At 40.7% G+C, this 26,610-nt stretch overlaps 1 long non-coding RNA gene across 2 annotated transcripts; it reads right to left on the reverse strand.

Annotated features, from left to right (window-relative positions):
- Positions 1-2,052: 2,052 nt before the first annotated feature.
- Positions 2,053-25,886, reverse strand: LOC123001323 (uncharacterized). 2 transcript variants are annotated; one of them, XR_006410097.3, is made up of 3 exons: positions 25,679-25,886; positions 22,518-22,744; positions 2,053-4,031 (listed from the first exon to the last, which is right to left on the reverse strand). It is a non-coding gene; the product is annotated as an uncharacterized LOC123001323 (long non-coding RNA). The 2 variants fall into 2 exon arrangements; XR_008958088.1 differs by lacking the exon at positions 25,679-25,886 and adding an exon at positions 25,154-25,322.
- Between the last annotated feature and the right edge of the window lie 724 nt (positions 25,887-26,610).

Genomic DNA, 26,610 nt, shown 5'->3' on the forward strand with positions numbered 1-26,610 from the left:
ATACATAACATCTTACCTGTTCTTAAAATTTTTTTAAGAAGGCATATACTCATCCCTCCCTTTCCTCTGCTTTGTAATTACAATTGGCCCAGAGGTACTCATAAGGAATATCTAATTTAATTTAATTTTTTTATTTTTAAAGATTTTATTTATTTATTTGGGGGGAAAGAGAGAGAGAGAGCGCGTGTGTGCAGAAGCTGGGGGAGGGGCAGAGGGAGAAGGAGAGAGAATCTCAAGCCAACTCCACGCTGAGTGCAGAGCACCACGCCAGACTCAGTCTCAGGATCCCAAGACCATGACCTGAGCCAAAACCAAGAGTCTGCTGAGGCAACCAGGAGCCCCGTAAGGAATATTTTAAAATAATAGTTTATTTTAAAAAACTGACACTTTCCCTGACTTACAAAGCCCTTTGATAAAAAAAAAATCTCACCTTAAAATAATCAATATACTTAACGAGTACGTTTTAAAATATCTAGATTATTTTATATATATACTTATATACATATACATACATATATATATATATATATATATATATATATATATATATATATATATCATAGGTTACTGCTTGGGTGGCATATTTTGTAAGCAAACCAGTAAACCCCAATTTATCATTTTTGGGCACGGTCTTGGGCTTTGTGAGGTGTGAGCATGAAAGTCCAAAATCTCCAGGGCCTTTTCTCGGGGAGTTTACGGTCTACAGTGCAGCCTGAAATGGCTGTGTCACGAGGAGAATATAGTAATTGTTATAAACGCATAAACAGGCCACCAGGAGACTGTGGAGAAAGGAGAGAACACATCTGGTTTGGGGGGGGGGGTGCTGGGGCACATCTAGTAAGTCTTTCAAAAGCATGAATTTTCACCACGCAAACTCTCACTTTTTTTATGATTAAAAATATAAGAAAATCCAGCCCTGCCTGCACGGTTGCTACTGTTTTCTTTTCTTGTCTTCCACTTTCTGCCTTCTCTCTCCCGGGAGGATCGCTGGACGAGGGAGGGAGTGAGGGAGCGCGCACGGTTTGCTGGTGGCGTTCTCTCTGTCACTCGAAGACCCCGAGTGCTGGTGTGCCCCCGCCTTCCTGACCCCCTCGGCGGTTCGTCTCTCGTGCGCACCCGGTCTTTGCCGGCGGGTCGCTTCCCCGGCCTCTGCCGCACTGGCGGTCGGAGGCTCCCTGGAGCACAGCGCCCGTGCTGGTCTTCAAACATGGCAGTCTCTCATGGTTCATGCCCCACGAGAGACTCTGGACTCTGGGAAACAAACTGAGGGCTGCGGAGGGGAGGGGGGTGGGGGGATGGGCTAGCCTGGCGATGGGTAGTAAGGAGTGCACGTATTGTATGGAGCACTGGGTGTTGTACGCAAACAATGAATCATGGAACTTTACATCAAAAACTAGGAATGTACTGTATGGTGACTAACATAACATAATAAAAAATTATTATAAAAAAGGACTGGAAAAATTAATTGATTAAAAAATAAAAGTAAAAACAAAAGAAAAAAAAAGATGGCAGTGTCGACTTTCAAGAAGGAAGGAGATGAAAAGCAAGGAAGCGGAGGCGTGGGAGGACACTGCAGGCCCGCAGGAGCAGGCCAAAGGCCGCTGACCTGGACAACTTCAAATGCGGCAGCTCTGAAAGTAAGACTCTTCATAGTCCTTCAGTTACTGGAGACCTATGATATATATTCCATTTATCATATAGATCAGCATAATACCTTCGCTTGCCAGAACAGTAGCTGAATTTAGTCCCCCTAGAGGGGGGCCAGGGAGTCCAGAAACCTGACTTCCAGCTGCACAGAAGCCATTGCCCCACCGGCATTAACGTCCCTGTCCGTCCCTCTCATTGAGGGCGTTCGCATGCAAGTCAGCACTCCTGACCATCACATCCGCTAGAAGTTCTTTGAATTCTCTGGCTAAAGCAACCTCTTTAGCCCAATGCAATACAGGACAATGCTTGACAGCGAAACATGAAACTCTGGTAATAAATACAAGGGAGGCAGAACGCTTCACCAGTGAGGCTGCTTCGTCTGTCACGGAATTCTTGAACGGCTAGTGTCTGTACAAGTGCTGCGTTTTTATTATTCATAGAAAAATAGACCCGTTGAAATATTCGTGGAGGCCAATCTTGAGCTGCAGTTGTTCGTATGACACAGGAAAATGAATTTGCAAAACTGTAAGATAAAATACTTGCATTATCCCATTTTTTAACATTTTAAATGAAAACAGATTTGGGAATGGAACGTTTATATTTCCACAAAATATTGGAAATCCAAAGTCTAAACTGTTTGACTACTTGTGAATGGTAATAAAACCAATTCTCCCCAAAACCTGACCTATTTGGTTTTGGCTGTGCAGTATAATTATATATTTATACACTCCAGAATCCTGCCTGACAATTGAACATTCAGAGCAGAGGCATAGAAATCAGATTGGAAGCTAATAGAGCGTTCCTTTCTCTTTGCAAAAGTTTGCGGGGTCAGGCAGTGTGGGAAATTTTACACGGCTCACACTCTCTTCTTATTCTAAGGAGAAGTAAATGGCCTGAGAGCCCTCGGGCGTTCTTTGGGAGGAGTGTGGTCACAGACTTTCAAAAACTGGGCTTTTTTCACCGTGAACTTATTTGTTAATCCTCTTCCAGTCTGTAAATACACTCCTCCCTCTGTTTCCCTGAATAAATTATGAGCTAAGCTAAAAAGCTGTTTAAGGCAAGATGTTTTACTCAGATAAAATGAAAAAAACAAAAAACCTATGTAAGGTACCCAGCAAACATAAGGGGGCAGTGGGGCTTCTAGGCAAGTCACCAAACCTTCCTGCACCTCAGTTTTTCCATCCGTGAAATGGGGTAATAACGCATATTCTGCCACCTCACGAATAATTCCTTGTTAGGAGACTATTTACATGTAGGACCAAGGAATCTCCGAGCAGAGAAGTGAGGGCCCTTCCGCAACGAATGCTTGTGTGTTCATTCATTATACCAACACTGTATTGAGGGTCTTCACCACAGGTGTGTGGACAGCTCTGGGGACAGAACAGTGAGAAGATGTCCTGAACTATCTGAGCAAAGTGGGGGCAAGGCAGAATGTCTGTTGGCCTAATCTGTGTGGCCTTGTGCCTGATTCCTAGGGAGAGGCACTGCAATTCAGAAATAACTATGATTGTCTGACTATAATCCCGTGGTCCAGGGGGAGACCTGCTGTAGGATTCATGGGACAGGGCATGACCCTGACTTCAGGGCCATCAGTGCCTCCATCCATCGCACAGATAGAAGCTCTCAGTTGGGCTTTTGGGACTTTCAGGAGCCTCCCCCATGGCCACAGGGAGCTGAAGTGAGAGAGACGTGTCAGTTCAGGCTGTTAAAACAAATACATAGATTGAAGAGCTTAAACAGCATTTCTTTCTCACACTGTGGAAGTTGGAAGTCAAAGATCAAGGAGCTGGCAGCTTCGGTTTCTGCTGTGGACCCTTTCCCTGCCTCGCAAATTTCTCACTGTATTCTCAAATGGTGGGGATTGTCAGAGAGAGAGGTCTGGTCTCTTTTTCTGCTTATAAGGACACAAATTCCATCATGGTGGGCCCCCTCCCTCACGATATCATTTAAGCCAAAATACCTCTCAAAGGCCTCACCTCCAGATCCCATCATGTCGCAGATTTGAGCTTCAACATATGAATTCTGGGGGGACATAAACATTCAAGTCCATAACAGGAGGGAAATGGCAAGTGACCCTCAGAGCTACGAGCTTGTGAGATTCTCTGGATGGGATCCTTTTGTGAGAAACCATTGTGGGTGAGCTTTCCAGGGAGTGGTGGTGGTACCGAAACAGTGACTGAGCTAGGGCTGGAGAGATACTGGTCCTGATGTCATGGGGGCTTGCTACTATTCTTCCTGCTGTCGTTACCATGGCTACCACTACTTGGGGTACTATTACTACTGCACATATGTAGATGATGATGACGACGACGATGACATCTCTTTCGGCACAAGGAAACGTTCTCTGCAGTAGCGGTAGCGGCAGTCCTGAACGTGAACCACAGCTGTGAAAAACAGGAGACACAAAAATCAAACTAACATGTGAGAACTGGCCTTAGAGAATTATAGCAGATATATGAAAGTGATATGTGAAACTCCGTCAGTATTTTCATGGTTGACACTGTTAATCGTGGCCTTTTAAAAAATAATAAATCTTAAAAAAAATAAAAAATCATTACTCTTAAAAGATCCCAAATGAATTCTTGATTTTTCCTGATTATCTGTTTTTTTTTTTTTTTTTTTGAGAGGGGGTGGTGAGTATCTTTTCGTTGTGTTTTTAGTGCAGCATACATTTTCATCTATGTGAGAACATTGTTTCAGTCTCTTTTCTGGATGTCTGAAGTGGCTGCCTGGACTTCCATACAGTCTGGACAGGATGACTGCTGGGCTGGGACTCTGCTTCCCTTGGTGGGGTGCAGTTTGACGATTAACTAGAACTCGCCCCGCTGCAGATTGAGGGAGGGATGTGTTCAAGGGTAAAGCCATGTGAGAGAGAACTGCAACCCTCCAGAAGTGTGGGAAATTTCATTAACAGACTGATGCCCTGAATTCAGACATTAAAAAAAAAAAAGCGAAATCAGTATTTACTATCTAGGCTCTAGATTCTACTGATTCTCTCAAAAGTATCCCTTGGACTTGAAATGTTTGTAGTTCTCATAAACCATATTTGGTGCAATGATTGCAGCTGGGTCATCCTAACTGACGTTGTCTGTGGTAAGACATGACCGTATTCTCACAGTGTTGTTAAGGTGTTTATCCTACTATCTTGGAACCAGGGATTTTCTGTTTCTCTCTCCCATTGGCCAGGAACGATCACCTCTGCATCTCTGGCATCCTAGCACCTCCTGGCAAAAAGCTGGGGTTCTGTACATGTTGGGTGAATGAATGCTCATCTATATATTCTCTTATCACGTATATTCTGTTGTGTCTCATTACAATTAAGATGCTCTGAATGAGTAATATTTAGGATACAAAAGAGACAGATTTGGTGATTCATCGGATGTGGGAGAAAGAGAGAGAGGGAATGAGATCAATCAATCTACGATGACACGTTAAGTGTCTGGACTAAATAACCATGAGCACTTCGAGTGACAGTCATCAAAATAGGAAATAAGAGGTGAGTAGCATTTGGGGGGAAAAACAATGAGGTTTATGATTTCTATTGACAGATAAGAAAGCTGGGGCTTACAGAATTAAACCTTGTGCCTGAAACCGAACAACCAACAAGTGGCAGAGCAAGGATTGGAGCGGAGGCAGTTACACAACTACCCCGACAGCTATTATTAGCACATTTCTGAATCTTAGGCCCTGCCTACCTGCCCGGGAGGAGCCCCGCATTTCAGCCAAGGCAGGATGACTGGAGAGCCTGAAAGAAATGTCTATTCCTCTAACGCTGAGCGCACCTCTGAGCCCAACTGGAAGCTGTGACCGGGACACATCAAGACACACCGGTGTTATTAGTGTTAGGTGTTTTAAAACATCATCAGTTTTTTTCAAAACAAACGTCTTGAGAAATTATTCCTAAATATCAAAGTGAAGAAAGCTATACTTAGTAGAGATATTTTTAAAAAATATTAGTACGATATTAATAAAGAGGATGGAAATATCCCATGTATGTGTGTGGGGGTGTTTGTGTGCTCGGGGCTCACTTTCTAATTTTATCATCAAATTTTCTTCATTTATTTTATGGGGGAGAATTTCACGTTATAGGGTAAGAATTTGTAAGTGCTTAAAAGACTTCCCAAATTAAAGGCAACCCCAAAGAATTTTAACAGCAACGTCTGTCATTTTATTGTTTTTATCTGTAAACTGACAATATTATTTAATTACTTAATCCAGAGGACTAAATAAGCTAATATACTTAAAGTGCCCAGAACAATTTCTGACACACAGTAGAAACTTGATAAGCTTTAGCTCTTGTTACCGATAACAAGTTTTTATTTCTCTTCTCCACGACTATCCGTTGAAGACCGACCCTGTCCAAGCACGTAGGGGCTCAAATTCCTGCTGTGCTTAAAAAATTTTCAGGAAAATAAAAGTTCCAAAAATATATTCTGTAAACTTATGGTAAGAAAAGGGTTTTAAGAATTATTAACGTTAGATGAAAAAGATGCTTTTCTCTAAGCCATGTTTACGATACAATTTCTAATCAGGCATGAGCAAATCACATGCCATGACTGGGTAAAATTCACTTCAAATTTATATGTAACAACATACATTTCTTTAACAGGCTGTGAATCACATATTTATTTAAACAATTGAAAACTTTACAAATTCTTGTATTTAAGGTATTACTTTTTAATATCCTTGCATTAAAATGAAAATGATTACTTTTTAATATTACTAGAAACCACCCTATCCCCAATTGTAAAGATATATTTCTTGTGTGATTTTATTATATGCTTAATAATAGTACCTGTGAGCTCAGATTTCTTTTGAATAAAATTGATTGGAAACAATATCTACCCTAAAGCATCTTTAATGTCATTATAGATGGGTAGGAGTAAATTAAGCGGTATTTAGGCACCAAAGTCTTTAATTTCATTGCATTTGAGTAGGAGTTAGACATTATGAGGTCCAATTAAAAAAGTCGCTAATGTTTTTACATCTGAGTAGGAGTAAATTAAACAAAATCACTCCTGAGCTGCTAATATCATTTTAATTGAATGTCATTCAGTTTCTAACTGCTGTTACAACACTACAGATAATGAGGCTGTTTTTACAAAGCATCTGAGACTCTAGGGCTGTGGCTGCTGAAAATAAAGTTATAGGTTAGGAGATGACAAGGCAAACACTGGGACGTGGAAGAAGGCAGCCGACGCGTTGAGAGAGGTGACATCCTGTTTGATGACATGACCTACATATATTAAAACTACTGGATCAAGGAGCCTGAAAACCTGTTGGCTGCAAGTTGGATTGTTACTCCTGCGGAGCTGGCTTTGGAAAACCACATCTTGCCGATGATGAGATTTATAGATTCTGAAAGCTAGAGGCACTAATCCCATTGATTTAGCCACCATGAATTATTCATAGAGTTTGATTCGATGGAAAATTTGAAGTTGAGACAATAGTTAAGAAAGGCATCTAAGGGGCGCCTGGGTGGCACAGTGGTTAAGCCTCTGCCTTCGGCTCAGGGCGTGATCCTGGCGTTCTGGGATCGAGCCCCACATCAGGCTCCTCCGCTATGAGCCTGCTTCTTCCTCTCCCACTCCCCCTGCCTGTGTTCCCTCTCTCGCTGGCTGTCTCTATCTCTGTCGAATAAATAAATAAAATCTTTAAAAAAATAAAAGGCATCTAAAATAGAGTGATAACTTTAAGACAAAGTAATACAAACATTAAATAAAGTTTCTTTTGTACCTAAAGTTATTATTTGAGACCTTGAAAGATTTTAATAATTGGAGGAGGAAAAATTTTAAAAGCAAATCTAGATTTGGTGCATAAGCCATACAGCAATACTACTATTAATAATAATATTATTATTTACATTAAAGTTTACAAAGTGTTGATGGGGAAGCAGATTTATTAATGAAAACTACAATTAATCCTTTCAAAAATTAAAAAAAAGAGTTATCAAAGAATGTTTATATACATAATACATTTATGTATATTTATATATTTAAATAGACATTTATGTACATTCACAAGTTAATGGCTTATAACGTAAAACACCTGTTTCCTCTACCTCTCCCTTCAAAAGTTGTAAGTCGAACCATCCTAAATTGGGAACCGTCTGTATAAAGAACAAATGACAAATGTCCTTTGGTAGATCAGGTAATTGCTCCCGGTTCTTTACACCCTCTCTATGAGAGGGCTGTGCATTATCCACTTTGCCATCAGACTTGGCAAAGCCTCCAAGTAACATAGGTGAATAAACATCCCGGCCCTGTTGATAGTAGGATTGACCACCTGACTTGATTTGGCCAATGGAAAGTTAGCAGATCTGATGAAAACAGAAGCTTTAAATATGTTTGCATCCTTTGGCTTGGCCTCCTGTGTCTGTCTTGGACATAAGCATGTCCTGAGACGACTCTGGTCCCAGAAAGAGATGCAGAAAGGCCTGTACCCATGTAAGCCTGAGGCAGAGCTTCCCCGGCCAACCTGCAGGCATGCAGGAGAAATGGGGGCTTGCAGTTTAACCCACTAGGTTTTCTTTGACTGTTTAGAATATTATGATGGAGGGCACCTGGGTGGCTCAGCTGGTTAAGTGTCTGCCTTCGGCTCAGGTCATGATCCCAGGGTCCTGGGATCGAGTCCCGCATCGGGCTCCCTGCTCAGTGGGGAGCTCACTTCTCCCCCTCCCTCTGCCCCTCCCATCCACTCTTGCTCTCTCTCTCTCTTTCTTTCGCAAATATAAATAAATAAAATCTTTAGAATATTATGAGGGAAATATAGTCACCAATGAAAGACTTTCAGAACTAAATCAAGGAAATGCTCAAAACCTCAACTGAAAATGAATGAAAAAACCAAGAATAGATGAATCTCTTTCCAGCTCTATCTTGTTCTCTCTCTCTTTTGCTCTCCCTTGCTCCTGCTCTTACACACAGACACAGACACGTAAAATGCCAACTGACACATGGAAAAGTATTCAATCTTGGCAATAATCAGACTCAGACAGATTAAAATATCAATGATCTATTCCTCAATTTCTCAGCTTCCTGCTACAACACTCTAGACAGAACTACCAGTTTTTTTCTTACAATAACCAGTTACCTTGTCTTCCTGACCCGTTCTCATTGTTCAATAATCTGTTCTCCATACCTCAGCAAGAGGGAACTTTTCAAAATTCGAATCCAATCATGCCACCTCCAAGCTAACTCCTCGGTTATATCTTGACCTTATCTCAAACCACTCTTATAGTATTGTAGTCATGTCCCGTAGTGCATTTATCTGTAATTATATTTCAATTTGCATAGTTATTTGTTCAGTATCTATCTCCTATGCCAAATCACACACTCCAGGAGATCAGAAACTAGGTCTGTTTTTGGTTGCCAGTGTATTCCTGGATAGGTATTTTGTCTAGTTAATTAATGAACATTATTATTTTGCAGTTAATTAAGACTGATGAAGCAAAGTTAGCACTTTGTGTTGGCAAAGCTACAATACAGGGGTGCCTGGCTGGCTCAGCTGGTGAGCATGTGACTCTTAATCTTGAGGTTGTGAGTTTGAGCCCCACATTGGGGATAGAGTTTACTTAAAAAAATTAAGAAAAAAAAGTTACGATACAATAAGCACTCTCAGGAAACGTTGCTGGCAGTTTAAATTAGTATTACTGTTCTGGACAGAAATCTTATAACATATACCAGGTTTGCAGATTTCATGACCTTTGATTCAGTTACTTCATTTCTAGGAGTTTTCTTTATTTATTTATGTATTTATTTAGAGAAAGAGAGACTGTGCATGGGCATATGCAAGTTGGTGGGGAGGGGCGGAGGGAGAGGGAGAGAGAGAATCTTAAGCAGGCTTTATGCCCAGTACGGAGTCCATGCGGGGCTTGATCTCACGATCCTGAGATCATGACCTGAGCCAAAAACAAGAGTCGGACACTCAACCGACAGAGTCACCCAGGTGCCCCTCAGCTTACATTTTTTTTTTTTAACAAAAGTATATAGTTTTACTCACTTGTTAGCCTTTAAATGCTTTCAGGCACTCTTTATTCATTATTTTGTTTAGCTTTTCTAATTATCCTCAGAGGAAACGGTGGCCCAAATTACATTAGTAGAATCCAAACGTTGAAAATCATTTATGTTTTCTAGATACCCTGTTTTTCTCTATTTAAAAACCCCACTACATTATTAATATATGGTATTTTTAGCTTGCTCTATTCAGGACAAGACTAATTATGGCAGAAAGTTAATTACTGGAAGACCATTCATTAGATGATGATTTTAGTTCTGTCTTAAGGACGTATTTGGTCATCTTGGTTGTCCTTATTCATTTCCAAGTTTTTCATCAGCCATATAAGTATACAAGTGAGATACACATTAGATGCTTGTGTAGTGGCTAAGTCTATCCATTTTAACTAGCTAAAAAATAGTTTTACTATTAGATGAAATTTTATTTATAAATGTCCACTCATCCTATTTACTAGCTACATTGTCTGCATTTTAAAATAAAAACTAAACTATAAAATCTGCTTTAAAAGCTATTAAATATGAAATCAAACCAACAATACACTTGATAAACACTAATAAGCACCTACGACATCCCAGGCAGTGTTCTGAGCAATGGACCGACAGTAGTGAGTAAAACAGAATAACAACCATAACGAAACCCAACATCTACAAGCAAAAACCAAAGCAAACCCAAGAATCTTTGCAAAATAAAACTTTTCCTTTAGGCCCAATTCAGTGATCCTTATCATTCTCCTAATTTGATGAGCTTTGGTTTTCTTTGTGTGTTTGTCACGTCCTACAAGCTCCTTCCCAGCCTTAGATATGCAGGCGTTACTATGCACGACTGTGTCAAACACTGTGGACTACTCTTTTCTTCCAGCCTTGGACGAACTGTTAAGAAGAGCCTGTAACTTTTATCATCAATCTCAGAGAATAAATTCTTCTAATAATATTGTCCCAAGAACAGGCTCATTTCTGTCATTGATTTGTCCAGCCAGTGTCACAATGGACATCTAGAGCCTCATTCAAAGTTAAGAACTCTCCCTTCCTTGCGACCTGAGCCTCCTTCAAGTAGCAAACCTTCCTTCCCCTCATTGGGGGAGGGAGGGAAAACCCAGAACACCAATAAGTCTCCAAATAAATTATCTTTCTTCCTTTATAACTTCAATCCTTTTATATCCTTAGGTGGGTGCATGGGTTAGGGGTCTGCAAACCAGTTTTAGCTACCTCTTTGGCAAATCCTTCCTAGATGGTCCAGCATTCAATTTGGAATGCCATGAAATTTGGCACTTATTGGCCATTAGGCATTATCCAAAATTAAGGCAGAAATTGTCCTGTGTAAACACCCTGTTGCATTGACTATAAAGTGTTTGTATTCTGGCACAGTGGGAAGAAAAATATCACTAGTTATAAAAACTAATTTCTTCTTCTTCTTCTTCTTCTTCTTCTTCTTCTTCTTCTTCTTCTTCTTCTTCTTCTTCTCCTCCTCCTCCTCCTCCTCCTTCTTCGTTGTCATCGTCTTCTCCTTCTCCTTCTCCTTCTCCTTCTCCTTCTCCTTCTCCTCCTTCTCCTTCTTTTGTTTTTCTTTATCTTACAAGGGAAATGCCTTAGTTCATCTCAGGAAAGATAGATTTTTATTTACTTTAAAAAATAACCCGATGGACATCTTCGATTTGAAAAGGTGATTACAGCAGTTCTGCAAGGAGAAGGGGAAACACACAGTGTGCTAATGCATTGTGCTCAGTAGGTGAGAGGAATTCTTGAGTTTCCCAGGAAAGGGGCAGAAGGGGCCTGGAAAGGGAACTCCGTGGGGAGCCGTGAAGCAGACTGGTGAGGGAGGGCGCATAAGCCTATTGGAAGGTCCTGGCCCAAGGAGAAAGGATGATTAATGACAGGGATGGCCAGGGGAATTTAAACACAAGGATTCCTACCATTAAGTGCTGAAGTGTTTAGCGCCAATCCTCTTTTGTAAGTAGGCTATAGATAGTGACCTTGTGTTAAGAGGTGACTTTGGAAGTTAAAGCAGAAAAGGTCCTGTGTAATGTACGGGATGATGTTAAATACAGGAAACTAGATTCTCTAGTGAGACCAAGTGGGAGCAGGAAATCGACTGAGAGTTGACCACGAGAAGTGAATCGTGGCAAGGGCACTAATCTTCCCACAGTATAGGTTGGGAGGACTGGGACACTTAAAATTTTTTTCATTGTAGAAAATTTGAAAAACACTCCAAAATAGCAGTGAGAACTTGGTTACCCATCACTGAGTTTCAAAAACCGTTGAGGCATTTTTAAATTTTTAATATTTAAGGAAAAAGTGAGTTCATTAAGGATGAAGGACTTGGGACAAAAACAGGGAGGCCTCATCTGGGTTATAGTTGCAAAATGGGTGATCGGGAAGCTTCTTATAATGTTCTAGGAACAGTGGTGGAGTCAGTCCATTCACATATCAATAACTTTTCTAACAGGAGATCTGTTACACCTGAAATACTTCTCCCATAAAGAAGTAATTCCAATGTCTCTTAATTTTTACCCAGTACTAACGATTTATTTGAGAGAATGGGTGTTTGTTTATTTTGTCAGATGTATTTGAGTTATGTGTATATGTGCCTTTGGCAAGGCATTAGGTACACAGGAGTCTTAGAAAGTTGCTCAATTTTCTCCAGGTATACAGATTCCTGAAAGTCACTGTAACAGGATGATGTCAGTATCCTAAAACTGGTCCAAACAAAAAAATACATTTGTTATCTTGCATACCAGGAAGTCCAAGGGCAGAATAGTTCCAGGGTTAATTCAGTGGTTCTGAATGTTTTCAAAGCTCCAGGCTCCTTTCATCTCTTTGCTGTGTTATGGCCAGTGTTTTGATTTTTCCTCATCTTTGCCCTTCATGTTTACAGGATGACTGCTGCAGAACCAGGCATCACATCCTCACATGGCAGCACCCCCAGGAAGAAAGGGGAAGCATTTTTTCTCCCTTATGTCTTATTAGAATAGACAGCCATTCACAGACACGCCCAGCAAATTTCTGACCAAAGCCCATTGGCTGAAATCGAGTCACATTTTCATGCCCTAGCTGCAAAGAAGGCTGGGAACGGATCAAGTGTTTAAAAATTTATCTTAGGAAGAGGGCTCTGCCTAAGGAAAATGTAGGTTGGAAATGATTATTGGTAGGCAACCACTGGAGGCTGCCACTATTATTTAGGAAGTAAATATGATTAAATAATGGTATTTAAGACTATTGCATGCTAATATTCTTAGGACCTGGTGCGCAAAACGATGTCAACATGATGCTGAACACGGTGCCCTTCAAGCTACTATGCCAGAGCAGCAAGTCCCCATGTAATGCATGGTAGAGTTTTTATGACTGTACCAGGGAAGGTCAAGGTATAGAGGAACAAACGCAGGTCTAGGAGTCAGAAGACTAAGGATTTTGAACTGGCTTTGCCCCTTTCCAGCCTGATACTGGCACAAGTAATCCAATCTCTAAAAGTCTTGCTGTTCTTAATCTATAATTATCCGTGGAAGGGAGGTGTTTTTGGATTGCCTTGAAGTGATTTCCCTTTATTTCAATAAGATCTCCTCAGTCTTTCCCTCAGTGCTTGCTATCTTGGTAGGTCTGTTTCCTGCCCAGCTCTGGTCAAAGGATGGCAGAAAAGCCCAGCTTGGCCAACTCAATCCTTCTCTTGATTCCGAATCTGTCTGCAGCTACCGCCCTGGTTCCCTGCTCTACTTCAGAGAGAAATGCCTCAGATGTCTTTTTTCCTCTTCTCCCATTTTCTCCTGAAGCCTCTCCCACTGGTTTTTTGCTCCTGCCACATTATCTGAAGAGCTCTTCATTGTTGCCAGCATCCAACACGTTGCTAAATTCAACAGTTAATTCTATCTTACTTGGCCTATAGCCCTCATCTGGCACAGAGTCTCTTGAAACATTTTCTCTGCTTGGTGTTTAGGATACAAGTCTCTTCTGGTTTACTTCCCACTCCTTTACTGAATCTCACTTATGTCTCTGACCTGTCAATACTTATGCCTCTCTGTGGATTCCCTGGGTGACTTCATCCAATCCTGTGGCTTTAGATGCCACTTATAGAATGACAACTGCTATATTAATACCTTGGGATGGACCCCTCTCCTAAGTTCTGGATTTATATATCCAGCTACTGCTCAGGATGTCCACATGAATGTTTCACAGCCATCTCAAATCAATCCATCCCAAATAGAATTCCTAATTCCCATCCCAATTTCCATGCCCACTACCTGCCATGTAACCTGTCCTACCTCATCATGATTAATACACATTCTCTCCTCCCTTAGTGTCATTTTGACACCATCTCATTACTTTTCTTGCATTTTTTCCTAAGAGGTGAATTTTGGAAAATTAGAACAACTTGATTATTTTATTTTAAGAGAGAGAAGGGGATGAAGGGGGAGAGGAAGAGGGAGAGAGGGAATCTTTTTTTTTTTTTTTTTAAGATTTTATTTATTTATTTGACAAAGAGAGAGAGACAGCCAGCGAGAGAGGGAACACAAGCAGGGGGAGTGGGAGAGGAAGAAGCAGGCTCCCAGCGGAGCAGGGAGCCTGATGTGGGGCTCGATCCCAGGACCCTGGGATCACATCCTGAGCCGAAGGCAGACGCTTAATGACTGAGCCATCCAGGCGCCCCGGACAGAGAGAATCTTAAGCAGGCTCCATGCCCAGTGTGGAACAGATGCCTGGCTCAATCTCACAACCCCGATATCACGACCTGATCCAAAATCAAGAGGCAGACACTTAACAGCCTGCGCCATCCAGGAGCCCGTAGAATAATTTCATTAGTTTAAAAAGCTCTTTGGGAATTTGGATCAGAACTACATTGATTATATAACATAATTTGAAGAAAAAGCATTCTTTCAATAATGAGGCTTCCCTCTTCCATTCACAAACCCAACACAGCTTACCATTGGGATGCATTCCATTTTGATGGTCAAATTATTTGTCAGATAAAAATTCCTTAATACAAATACTGGATTTTCCTCTATTAATGATCAAAATTTTGTTTGAATAGGGAGTAATGCACCCATTTGTCTTTTAAAAGAGCTTCTAAGTGAAAATTACCATAATGGCTATTGTATTTTTTTTAAAAAAAGAAGCTAACAGAAGAAGGAATGAACCACAAGAGACTATGGACTCTGGGAAACAAACTGAGGGCTTCAGAGGGGAGGGGGGAGGGGGATCGGGATAGGCCGGTGATGGGTATTAAGGAGGGCACATATTGCATGGAGCACTGGGTGTTATACGCAAACAATGAATCATGGAACACTACATCAAAAACTAATGATTTCCTGTGTGGTGACTAACATAACATAATAAAAAATTTAAAAAATTAAAAAAACAAAAAAGATAAAAAACAAGCTAATATTTAATGAGTAAATTTTGCTTTTATATTTAAATAATATCTCCTCATAATGTCCGTACTTTTTCATGCACTTTTGACTCCTCTTTCTAACTTTTGTCTATCTCCAGTCAAATTCCATGTCTCAGGGAACCATTCCAGAATATGACTAAAATCTTTCTTCCACTTCCATTTTTGGTGCCGCTAACCTAACCCAAGCACTGTTTGCAAGCTTGGCTTAAACAATTATCAGTGTAGTTTTTCTAGTTGGTCCCCTACTTTCTTCTTTTTCTTTTTAGGCTGCCATCTTGTTCCCCCACTCCCTTATAGTCTTTATCCTTAACACTACTGACATGTTGGGTTTTTTTTTTTTTTTTTAAGTTTTTAAGTTCCAGTTAGTTGAGGTACAGTTTTAGGTGCAGAGTATAGTGATTCAACACATACAATGCCCTGTGCTCATTACAACAAGTACACTCCTTAATCCCAATCACCTGTTTCACCTATCCCCCCACCCACCTCCCCTTTGGTAACCATCAGTTTGTTCTCTATAGTTAAGAGTCTGTTTCTTGGTTTGCATAGCTCTCTCTTTTTTTCCCCTTTGCTAGTTTGTTTTGTTTCTTACATTCCACATATGAGTAAAATCATATGGTATTTGTCTTTCTCTGACTTATTTCCCTTAGCATAATACTCTCTTGCTCCATCCATGTCCTTGCAAATGGGAAGAGTTCATTCTTTTTGATGGCTGAATAATATTCCATTGAGTATATATACCACTTCATCTTTATCCATTCATCAGTTGATTGGAACTTGGGCTGTTTCCAAAATTTGGCTATTGTTGGTAATGCTGCTATAAACTTTAGGATGCATGTATCTCTTTTAATTAGTATTTTTCTATTCTTTGGGTAAATACCTACTAGTGCGATTGCTGGATCATAGGGTAGTTTTATTTTTAACTTTTTGAGGAACCTCCATGCTGTCTTCCAGAGTAGCTGTACCAGTTTGCATTCCCACCAAGAGTGCAAGAGGGTTTCCCTTTTTCCATATCCTTGCCAACACCTGTTGTTTCTTGTGTTGTTGATTTTAACCATTTTGGCAGGTCTGAGGGGATATCTCATTGTAGTTTTGGTTTGTATTTCCCTGATGATCAGTGATGTTGAACATCTTTTCATGTGCCTGTTGGCCATCAGTTTGTCTTCTTTGGATAAATGTCCACTCATGTCTTCTGCCATTTTTGAATTTAGTTTTAAATTTTTTTATTTTTTATTTTTAAAGTTTAAAAAAATTTTAAATTTATTTATGTGACAGAGAGGGAGAGAGAGAGCACAAGTAGAGGGAGTGGCAGGCAGAGGGAGAGGGAGAGGCAGGCTCCCCGTTGAACAGAGAGCCTGATGTGGTGCTCCATCCCAAGATACTGGGATCATGACCTGAGCTGTAGACAGCTGCCTAACTGACTGAGCCACCCAGGAGTCCTTTCTGCCCAATTTTTATTTGGATTATTCATATTTTGTGTGTTGAGTTTTATAAGTTCTTTATACATTTTGGATTCTAACCCTTTATTGGATATGTCATTTGCAAATATCTTCTCCCATTCCGTAGGTTGCCCTTTTAGTTTTGTTGATTGCTTCCTTTGCTGTGCAGAAGCTTTTTATTTTGATTTAGTTCCAATAGTTTATTTTTGGTTTTGTTTCCCTCACCTCAGGAGATGTATCTAGGAAGAGGCTGCTATGGCTGATGTCAAAGAAGTTACTGCCAGGTCTCACATTTAGGTCTTTAATGACATACTGATTTTTAAATACTACTTTGTATTGATGTGCTCCTTCTCACTAAGCCTTTAGTCATCCAATAGCACAGAGTCCTAGCATCCAATTTCCACCTCTACAGTTAAGAACAAGGACAATACACCAAAGATGGAGCTGTAAAAAACAGAAGACACCTTGGGTTCTTGATGATATTGTTGAGCCTTGAGTCAGTTTAGCTGGAGATGTACAAACAACTAGATTTCTTGCTATAGGAGATAACAATTTTCCTTACCAAACTGAGCTGGAATTTCCTGATATTTGTTGCTAAAATCCCCCTAAGTAATATAGGATCTCACATTAAAGCTGGTGGATGGCCAAGACTGCATGGAAGGAGTCTTCCTCAGTAGGTTCCTTGCCTGAATTAAGAGCAGCTAGTAATCAACTCATGGCTCTTGTGGGCAATAAGAAGATGAACAGAGGGTATGAATAACTCTAGCAAGGAAACCTTGGAAGCCCCCATGTCACGCTGGCCAGGACTGGGTCGTGGGTGTGAGGGACAGGATGATCATGATTGCAGTGGTGCCAGAGAGCCAACTACAATGACCACAGTTGTATTTCATTGAATAGATAGTGATATGTATTTGTTGAATTTTTGCTTTTAAGACTCTAAAAATGTCTGATTCATAATTTCATAGACTTTAAAGCTGATAGCTTAGTGCTGTCGTCCCCCAACATGGAGGTTCACTCATTGAAATCACCTGAAGAAACTAAACAAACAAAATACAACTGAGCAAATTCCCTTCCCCCCAAAAGGATTCTGATTTATAGATCTGGTAGAGGGTCTAGGAATCTGTGTTTATAAAACATTTCTCAGGGTTTGGCAATTCCTCCTCTGAAGTTATCTAGTCTAGTCATCTCTTTTGCATATTCGGAAAACTGAAAATGTGAGAGGTTCAAGTGTCATGGGTGCTTTTCCCATTTTTCCAGGTTTGGAAGGCAGGTACCAGTAAGCATATCACCCAGCTGCCAGAACAAGAACTTCCTCTGGTGTCTGAGAGTCATCCTTGGAAAGCCTCAATAATGGATTCAATTTGGTCAAGAACAGCGTGAGTGCGTGCGTGCGTGCGCGCACACACACACACACACACACACACACACACACACGTTTTTCTTATCTTTTTCCTCTTTCACTTACAAAGAAGAGAGTAAACAATATCAACTTAATCACTTAATTAAGGGATCTGGTTAGACGAGTCTAGTTAAAGGAGGGTTCATCTACATCAGAGCAATAATGACTTAAGTTTTCTGCTAGGGAGAGAGAGAGCAAACAAATTGCTTTTATCTACGCAAATTCCTCTTAGTTCTTCAAGAAGGAAATATAAGATTTTGCCAACTTAAAAAATATCATAATTACTTATTTGGAACTAAGGTCATGTGGTTGTCATGCTTAATTGTGCAAATAGTGTGTCTTTAGTCTCCCAAATCATTGGCAGCATTTAAGAAAAGGAATTCTATAAACCTTCCTGTGATATTTATATTATTTTCCAATTTAAAAATTTCTTTTCCTTCACAATAAAAGATTGTTTAAACTTATCAAAATCACTTTGATTTTACACCTACAATTGGAATCCTAACATCTCGATTTTCGACACTTATAAATGCTTTAATAGATACATGGACAGTAATTTAGTTTGACTTAAATGTAATAATCGAGCCCATTTATCTAGGCTGACAAGATTTCATTTCCTAATGATCTTTTATTGTAAATTTATTTGATTTCCTTTAATATATTATCTCATTTCTCATTGCCTTTCCTTTAGAAAAAATATGAATAATTTTGTATGGAATTATGAAGACTTGGCCTTGAGCTGACAGCTCTGGGAAGCACTGAATATCTCCACCCTTAAAACAAATTATGTAGTTTGATAACAAAGTCCCAAGAAGAAGGGAACATTAGTTTATCAAGAAGTTATTCTAAAAGATGCTGGAATTGGATTTCCAAGGGCTCATGTTTTCCTTACAAGAATGGAAACCAAAATAATTAGGCCAATCTGACTCCTTTTCTATATTTCCAACTGCCTATTTGAGCTCTGAGTACCCCACAGTGAATTCACATTCAACATTTGGTTATAAAGCCAAACTTACCTCCTTTTCTCCAAAACGGCCTCTCTTCCTAGATTTGTATTTGCATTACATTGACAGGAATGATACCACCATCCATTCAGTCAGTCAAGCTGAAAGTTTCCAAGACATTTTGGAGCCCTCCCCTTCTCCAAAATAGTCATCAGGCACAACGTCTTGACTTCCATGAATTCCAAATCATTCTCAAAACTGTCCCCACTTCTCCATTCCTTCCACTGTTGTCTGGACACTCCCTGCAACCTCCTACCTGGGTTCCCTGCCTCCAGCCTCACCCCACACCACACATCGTCTCTGCTAGTGCAAGGCTGATCCGAAGGGGAATACCCATCCGACCTAATCCCCTATCTGAACACTCTTCATTGGCTCCCTAGTGCCTGCAGGACTAACTCCATGGTCCCCAGCAAGCCATAGGAAGACCTTCGGGACCTGGATCCAGCCTAGTTCTCCAGCTGGAGTTCTCTTTATCTCTTGTCGCTCTTTCCCTAAATCTGCTCTCCTATGTCAAACTTCTCTCCATATTTTTATATATATATATTTTAAAATATGTATATTTTAAAGATTTTATTTATTTATTTGAGAGAGAGAGCGCAGGTGGAAGGAGGGGCAGAGGCAGAAGGAGAGGAAGAATCTCAAGCAGACTCCACCCTGAGTGTGGAGCCCAATGCGGGGCTTGATCTCAGGATCCTGAGATCATGACCTGAGCCCAAACCAAGAGTTGAATGTGTAACCAACTGAGCCATCCAGGCACCTGTCTTCTACATCTTGAGAGAGTAAACTCCAACATCCCCTTCTTTGATGATGCCCCAGCACAGGTAGCTTCGGTCTCCACTGCACTTCTATGTCCCCTGCTTGCCTCTGCGGTACTATTTACTCAGCGCTGAAATCTGTCATGTGTCTCCCTCTCCCTCACCAGACTGTAAGATCCTCAAGAGGAAGTACTGTACTCCACTCATTGTTTTCTCCGTTCCCAGTGCAATGTTTGGCATAATAATCATATAATGGATATTCACTGAATGAAGAGTTGAATGACTGAATAAGCTCCAAAGGGCTGTTGAAATTATTTTCTTTGGCTGGCTGTCTCACTGTTGTCTCTGTGAAGCTTAACTGGAATTTGCTATTTATTATAATTATGTTTGTTGAAATGGCATTTGATCTGGGTGTCACAACTCCATAGTAGAAAGAAATGCCAAAATAAGATGGCAATTTAGAAACCTACAGTTGTAATATAAACATAGCCTGTTTGTAATTTTAATACATTTTTAAAGATCTTATTGCAAAACCATATTTTCTTTCCCTTCCCCACCCCACCCCACCCCTTTTGTAAACACCATATACATGTGTGTTTGTTTATGTTGCAGACAAGCCTTCTGTATTGGTTTCCCCCAACTTTATTGAGATATAATTGACAACTAGCACCATGTAAATTTGAGGTGCACACTGTGATGAGTTGATATACACATATATTATGAAATGCTTACCACAATAAGGTTAGTTAATACATCCATCATCTCACATAGTTGTGTGTGTGTGTGTGTGTGTGTGTGCATGTGGTGTGAGAACATTTAAGATGTACTCTCTTAGCAAATTTTAAGTATACAATATGGTATTGTTAACTACCATATGCGGTTTTGCAATAACCCTTCCCTTCTGCAGAATCAGGTAAGCATCCCTTCCATCACGCCCAGGATGTGAGGCAACTTAATAAACACATGCGACTGTAATGCTGTAGGTATTTTTGTGAATGGAAAGAGAGTGCCACTAAAATCTGCTTATTTACTTAGAGCCCATCTTGTTTAAAACAGACTTAAAATAGGGTCACCTGGGTGGTTCAGTTGGTTAAGCGTCTGACTCTTGGTTTGGCTCAGGTCTTGATCTCAGGGTTGTGAGATGGAGCCCTGTGTTGGGCTCCACACTCAGCATGGAGTCCGCTTGGGATTCTCTCTCCCTCTCCCTCTGTCCCTCCCCCCACTCTCTCTTGTGTGCGTGTTCTCTCTCCCAAATAAATAAATCTTTAAAAAAAGAAAGACTTAAAACATTTGATGGCGTTTAATATCATCTACACGCTTACTGAAGTAAAGCAGAAAATGCCCTGAATTTAGAATTAGTTTCTTTAAAATATAGGACAAACATGAAAAAAGCCTAAAAACTACCTGCCCTTCATCAAGAAGCACCTTAATTTTATCTACAGTTATATCATAACCTTTTCTAGATCCACCTGATATTTGGCTGAGTTTGGAGATTACGTAATATCCACTGAAGAGCTGAGTAGGAAAGTTGAGAGATTTCCAATAATGATAAATAAAATCCTTATTTTCTTTTGGTTTTCAACTTTTAGGGTTGCCTTAAGGAAACCTTAAATTTGAAAAACCAAAAGCAAACCTAGTGTAAGTTTTATATTACAAATTATAGAAGAATTGTATACAAGAATTATAAAGGTTCAATATGGTTGTTTTGTATTTTTTAATTAAAATTTTTTATTTTTTCACTGGCAATTTAAATATAAGATACTTTAAATAATTCATGGAAAGACATTGCATATTATAAAAGCCTGGGGGAATAACTAATATGGCAATAAAACTAATTTTTCTTCCTTTTAAAAAAATCAGTTCTCTGTTTCAAAAGGAAGATGGATGATGGTTTTGTTAAAAATATTTTTATTATCTTGGTATACAAGGCCCTTCACAGTGTAGCCCTACGTAAACTTCCTTGCCATCAGCACACCTGTTCTTGGGGGAACTCACTGCTCCCTTATCTGTTAGCTCCATGGGACCTAACCACCCGTCTCTCACAGCACTCATCACCTCAGTTAGAATTTTCTAAATGCCATTTGATTGTCCAGTTAGGCTGTAAGCCTCTTACAATTCTTTTTTTCCTTTTTTAATTGTCATATACATGAAATGCACTAATATTTAGTGCACAGCCTGAAGATTTCTTAAATTTCCACCCAGGTCAAGATACAGAGCATTTCTAGCATCCCAGGTTGTACCTTTGGACCCCCTCTTAGTCAACACCCTACCCCCACTCTTCTGACTTCCGTTGCAATAGATTTTTTTGGCTTGTTCTCGAACTTGATATACATGGAATCATATTGGGTGTCACATCTTTTGTGTCTGACTTCTTTCCCTCAACATTATACCGTTCAGATACATCCATATGGTTGAATGTAGCAATAGTTTATTCTTGCAGCTGTTGTATAGTATTCTGTCATATGAATATTCCAAACATACTGCAATTTATCCATCTATTCTACTGTAAATGGATATTTTGTCTTTATAATCTTTTGTTATTATGAAAAAGCTGCCACAGACATTTTTGCACATTTCCCTGGGCAGATGGATGCGCTCACTTCTCTTAGGGACATATACAGATGTGCATGTGTTAGGTCATAGCACAGGCATTTGTCTTGCTTTAGTAGCTTAGTAAATATTGACAATTTTCCAAAGTGTTTGTACCAGGCTCTTGCAGGGCTAATGGTTTCTGTCATCTTTACATCCTCAGGGTCTAACACAGTATTTGGCCCATCGTAGGTGTCCAGCAAACACCTACTGAATGACTAGATGCTGAGATGTACCAGTAGGATCCTTTGGTTGTAAACAGTGGAACTTCTACCCACGTTGCCCCAGATTATCTTACCTCCTGTGTGAAGCCATCACTTAGCATAGCTCACAACTGTCTTCAAAATCTCCTGCAGGTACATCCTTTTGGGGGACCCAGGTCATGTATGAGCCCTAGGTGCAAGGGCATCTGGGAAGTGTAGTTTCAATTTCCAGCCTCTGTAGTACAGGAACTGTGCCAGAGAGCTTAGAGACGACATGGGATGAGCTATTATGCAGATTCTGATACAGACACGAAAAGGTGGGCTGGAAAACAAAACGAAAAAGAAGCCAGGGCTTCCTTGGAGATCTAGATGACAGAAGCCAACTCACATTTCTTTTAAGGATATTGTTTTTCCCTTGAGGATAAAGATTCAAAATCTTGGAAAGGAGTGTCCAGTCAGTAAAGATCGGGTCACATGCCCATTTCTTGGGTGGGAGAGGATTGGACTGACAGTCCCACCAAAATGGCATATAAGAGAGAAGTAGTTCTCCAACAGGAAATGGGATGCTATTGCCAAGATGAAGGGAAATGTACTTTGGGGCAAAACCCCCACGAATGCCCATTACAAGGTTAAACAAAATAAGGAATCATAGTTTCAATATCATATTACATTTCGGGCATTCTGCCTGAGAGCCAATATCCCCATGAATTATAGCAGTTAGAGACAAAAGGGACTTAGAAAGGTCATTGTAGTGGATGGAGCAAGAGCGAAATATGTCAGTCAGAGAATGACAAACACCACATGATTTCTCTCATACATGGAATTTAGGAAACAAACAGGTGAACATATGCAAAGGGAGAAAAAAAGAGAAAGGGAAGCAAACCATAAGAGACTATTAATGAGAGAGAACAAACTCAGGGTTGATGGAGGGAGGTGGGTGGGGGATGGGCTAGGTGGGTGATGGCGATTACGGAGGGTACTTGTATGAGCACTGGGTGTTGTATGTAAGTGATGAATCACTAATCTACTCCTGAAACCAATACTACACTATATGTTAACTAGCTAGATTTTAAATAAAAATTTGGAAGAAAAAAGAACGAGAGGTCATTGTATGAGGTCGGGTATATTACAGTATAATTTACGTACTGTAAACGCACCTTTTTTTTAGATGTAGATAGGGCACCACAATCAAGATATGGAATATTACCTTCACCCCAGAAAGTTCCCTCGTGTCCCTTTGTGATCAATTCTCTCCGTTACCCCTAGTTCCAACCCCAACCCCTGGCAGCCACTGATTCGATTTCTGCACCTATCACTTTGCCTTTTCCGGAACAGCCTATAAACGGAAATATATAGTTTGTAGCTTTTGAGTCTGACTTCTGTCACTTAACCAGAGATCAATTTGTTCAATGGTGTGCAATCTCTTTCCCCCTCTGCTGGGAACATTTTTTCCCCCTAAACAAACCTTTATGCAGAAACTTAATATTTGAGAGAGAAACAAAGCGCTTTCATGAATCACGGTGAGGACCCCCAGTCCAAGGTGTCTTGTAATGAAGAAGGACATTGTAATTTGCTCACAGAATTTTGTGTTCAGTTACAATCAGCTCAGAATCTCTGTGGTTTTTCAAAGTAGGTTTCTGGTTGCAGAAATGTTCACAGAGCAATTTCCATGGAAAACTATCAGAAATGCTACAAAATTTCTAGTCCTTGCACTTTTGTTAAAGCATGGATTCCTACTTACATAGTTGATTTTCTTTTCCTTTTTTTAAAAAAATTTTTATTTATTCATCTGACAGAGAGAGCGAGCAAGAGAGCACAAGCAGGGGCAGCGGCAGGCAGAGGGAGACGGAGAAGCAGCCTCCCCAACTGAACAGGGAGCCCGGTGTGGGACTTGATCCCAGAAACCTGGGATCATGACCTGAGCGGAAGGCAGACACTTAACCAACCGACTGGCCCACCCAGGCGCCCCTACGTGCAGGTATATAAAGTACACAGTGATTTGGTAGACTTTGTAAAAAAAAAAAAAAAAAAAGGATATAAAAATACTTTGTTAGTAATTTTTCTATTGACTGAATTTTGAAATGATATCTTAAATCTATTGGGTTAACAAAATACTATCATAATTAATTTTCTTTGGGTCTTTTTGCTTTTTAAAGTGTGACTACAAGGAAGTTGAAAAATCACACGTGCAGCTCAGATTTGTGGCTTGCATTGCGTTTCTATGGCACGACACTGACTCGACAGATTATTGACGATGCGTTTTGCTAATCCTTCCCAAGAAAGTCCCCAAGTCTGTACATTTCCAGTCTGGATCTCAGAGAGCACGAGCAACTCAGGTCACTTCCATTTTTTTGCAATTCCCGGTTAGTTTAAAATGGGAAATGTCAAAAGTGGACTTACATACACGGTTTTGTATTTTCACGGTGCAAAATTTTATACTTAAAAAAGCAACACTTTCAGTATAAAAATACACTGCAATGTCATGTACTGTGCGGGCCCTAAGACAAGGTTAGGATTTACAAAAAAGAGAGCAATGGAGGCAACGTGGTCCAGTTATGCAGCACAACCGGAAGTTAGTAAAGGTACTTCTTTCTACCCCTTGATTTATTTCTGTAAATTGCATATATGATCTTATTTGGAGATGACGTCAGAAGCCTAAATTGTGAATGTGAGCGCTGGGCCAGTGGTCCACCTGCCACCGCACCCCGCACCCCCGCCCCATCTTTCTCACCCATCAACTTGATCTTTCTAATGGGCCAGGCTCTCTGCCACACACTTTCCAGTATTACTCTGGAGCCTCGCAAAACCTGCAAAAAAAGGTGCCTTGTTAGAAAGTGAAAGAAGGGCTACTAATTCTACCCCGTACTCCTCTCAGCGGTGATGTCCTTTGAGGGAGTGGGGTGATGGAAGTTTGGGGCAGAAAGGAAAATGAACAGTAGAGGAAGAGGGTGACAAGAAATGAAAGCCCTGTCGCTTGTCTCCATACAGCTCTGCTGTCCTTCTCACCTGTGTGTCAGCCAGACTCACCCAGAAAGCTCTTTTCCTGGTTATTAGCTTCTATGGATGCTAGACTGCCCCAAATGGGAAGCATTTAAAAAACCATTATCTGGAGGACGGGGAGGAAAGCTATAGCCGGGCCTTCCGCGAGAGCACCGCCTCCCAGCCACAAACCAGAGCACCGCCTCCCAGCCACAAACCAGAGCACCGCCTCCCAGCCACAAACCAGAGCACCGCCTCCCAGCCACAAACGACTCACTTTAATCCCTGCATTAGGCGGATGCCGCTTTGCCGACTGGGCTCTTGGGTTTTTAATTCTCCTCCATGTATATGCCCTCTATGTCTGTAAAGTCGGGTTTTGTTTCGTGACTGGGTAAATTCGGAGCCAAGGGAGTTTTCTTTTCTCTCTGTGCCTGGAACCACGGCGAGCCATTCCAGCACTTTGCACACTTCCGCGCTGTGTGGGCAGAAAACAAGGCAGGGGGAGCTCTTGAATGCACTCTTCACCTGGTTTAAACAAGACCTTTGATTTCTCCCTCCTCTTAGTCATTACTGGGCTGGAAGGGAGGGCAGGATTCACAGAGTTGTTAACAAAATACAAACTGCTATAGGATGCTTGGATTTTAACACTTCAGATAATGACTGAAATGCTCACCCGGAACTCCTGGAATATGGTAGAATGCTGGGTGATTTTTCATTAGGCAGATTTTCTGTCCTTTTCTAACGCACCTCTGTATGGTGGCTAATTATAAAAGCCAACGAGGTATTTTCTTCACAAAGCCAGACCTGGTTGGAAAAGCCTTCTCCTCTTAGACATGTATTCAACCCACATTTAACTGAGCTGCTACTGTGTGCTTGGTCCTTGCCCTTAAGGGACGATGGGGGGGGGGGGATGAGAGCGGGGACAGAGGCAACACAGCTGCCAGGTGGCCCCCAGCTGCATCTGGAAGGACAGGTAGCTCTCGGCCAGGTGATGAAGGGTGAGCAGGTAGGATTTTTAAGAATAGACTTTATTTTTTATGATTTAATTTTATTTTTTTTACTTTCAGGTTTTTGTTTAAATTCCAGTTAGTTAACATGGAGTGTGATACTAGTTTCAGGCATAGAATTTAGTGATTCGTCACTTACAACACCCAGGGCTCCTCACGATGGCCCTCCTTAATCCCCGTCACTGATTTGAGCCATCCCTCC

This window comes from Ursus arctos, unplaced genomic scaffold, assembly GCF_023065955.2.
Source record: "Ursus arctos isolate Adak ecotype North America unplaced genomic scaffold, UrsArc2.0 scaffold_7, whole genome shotgun sequence".
Classification (NCBI taxonomy): Eukaryota; Metazoa; Chordata; class Mammalia; order Carnivora; family Ursidae; genus Ursus; species Ursus arctos.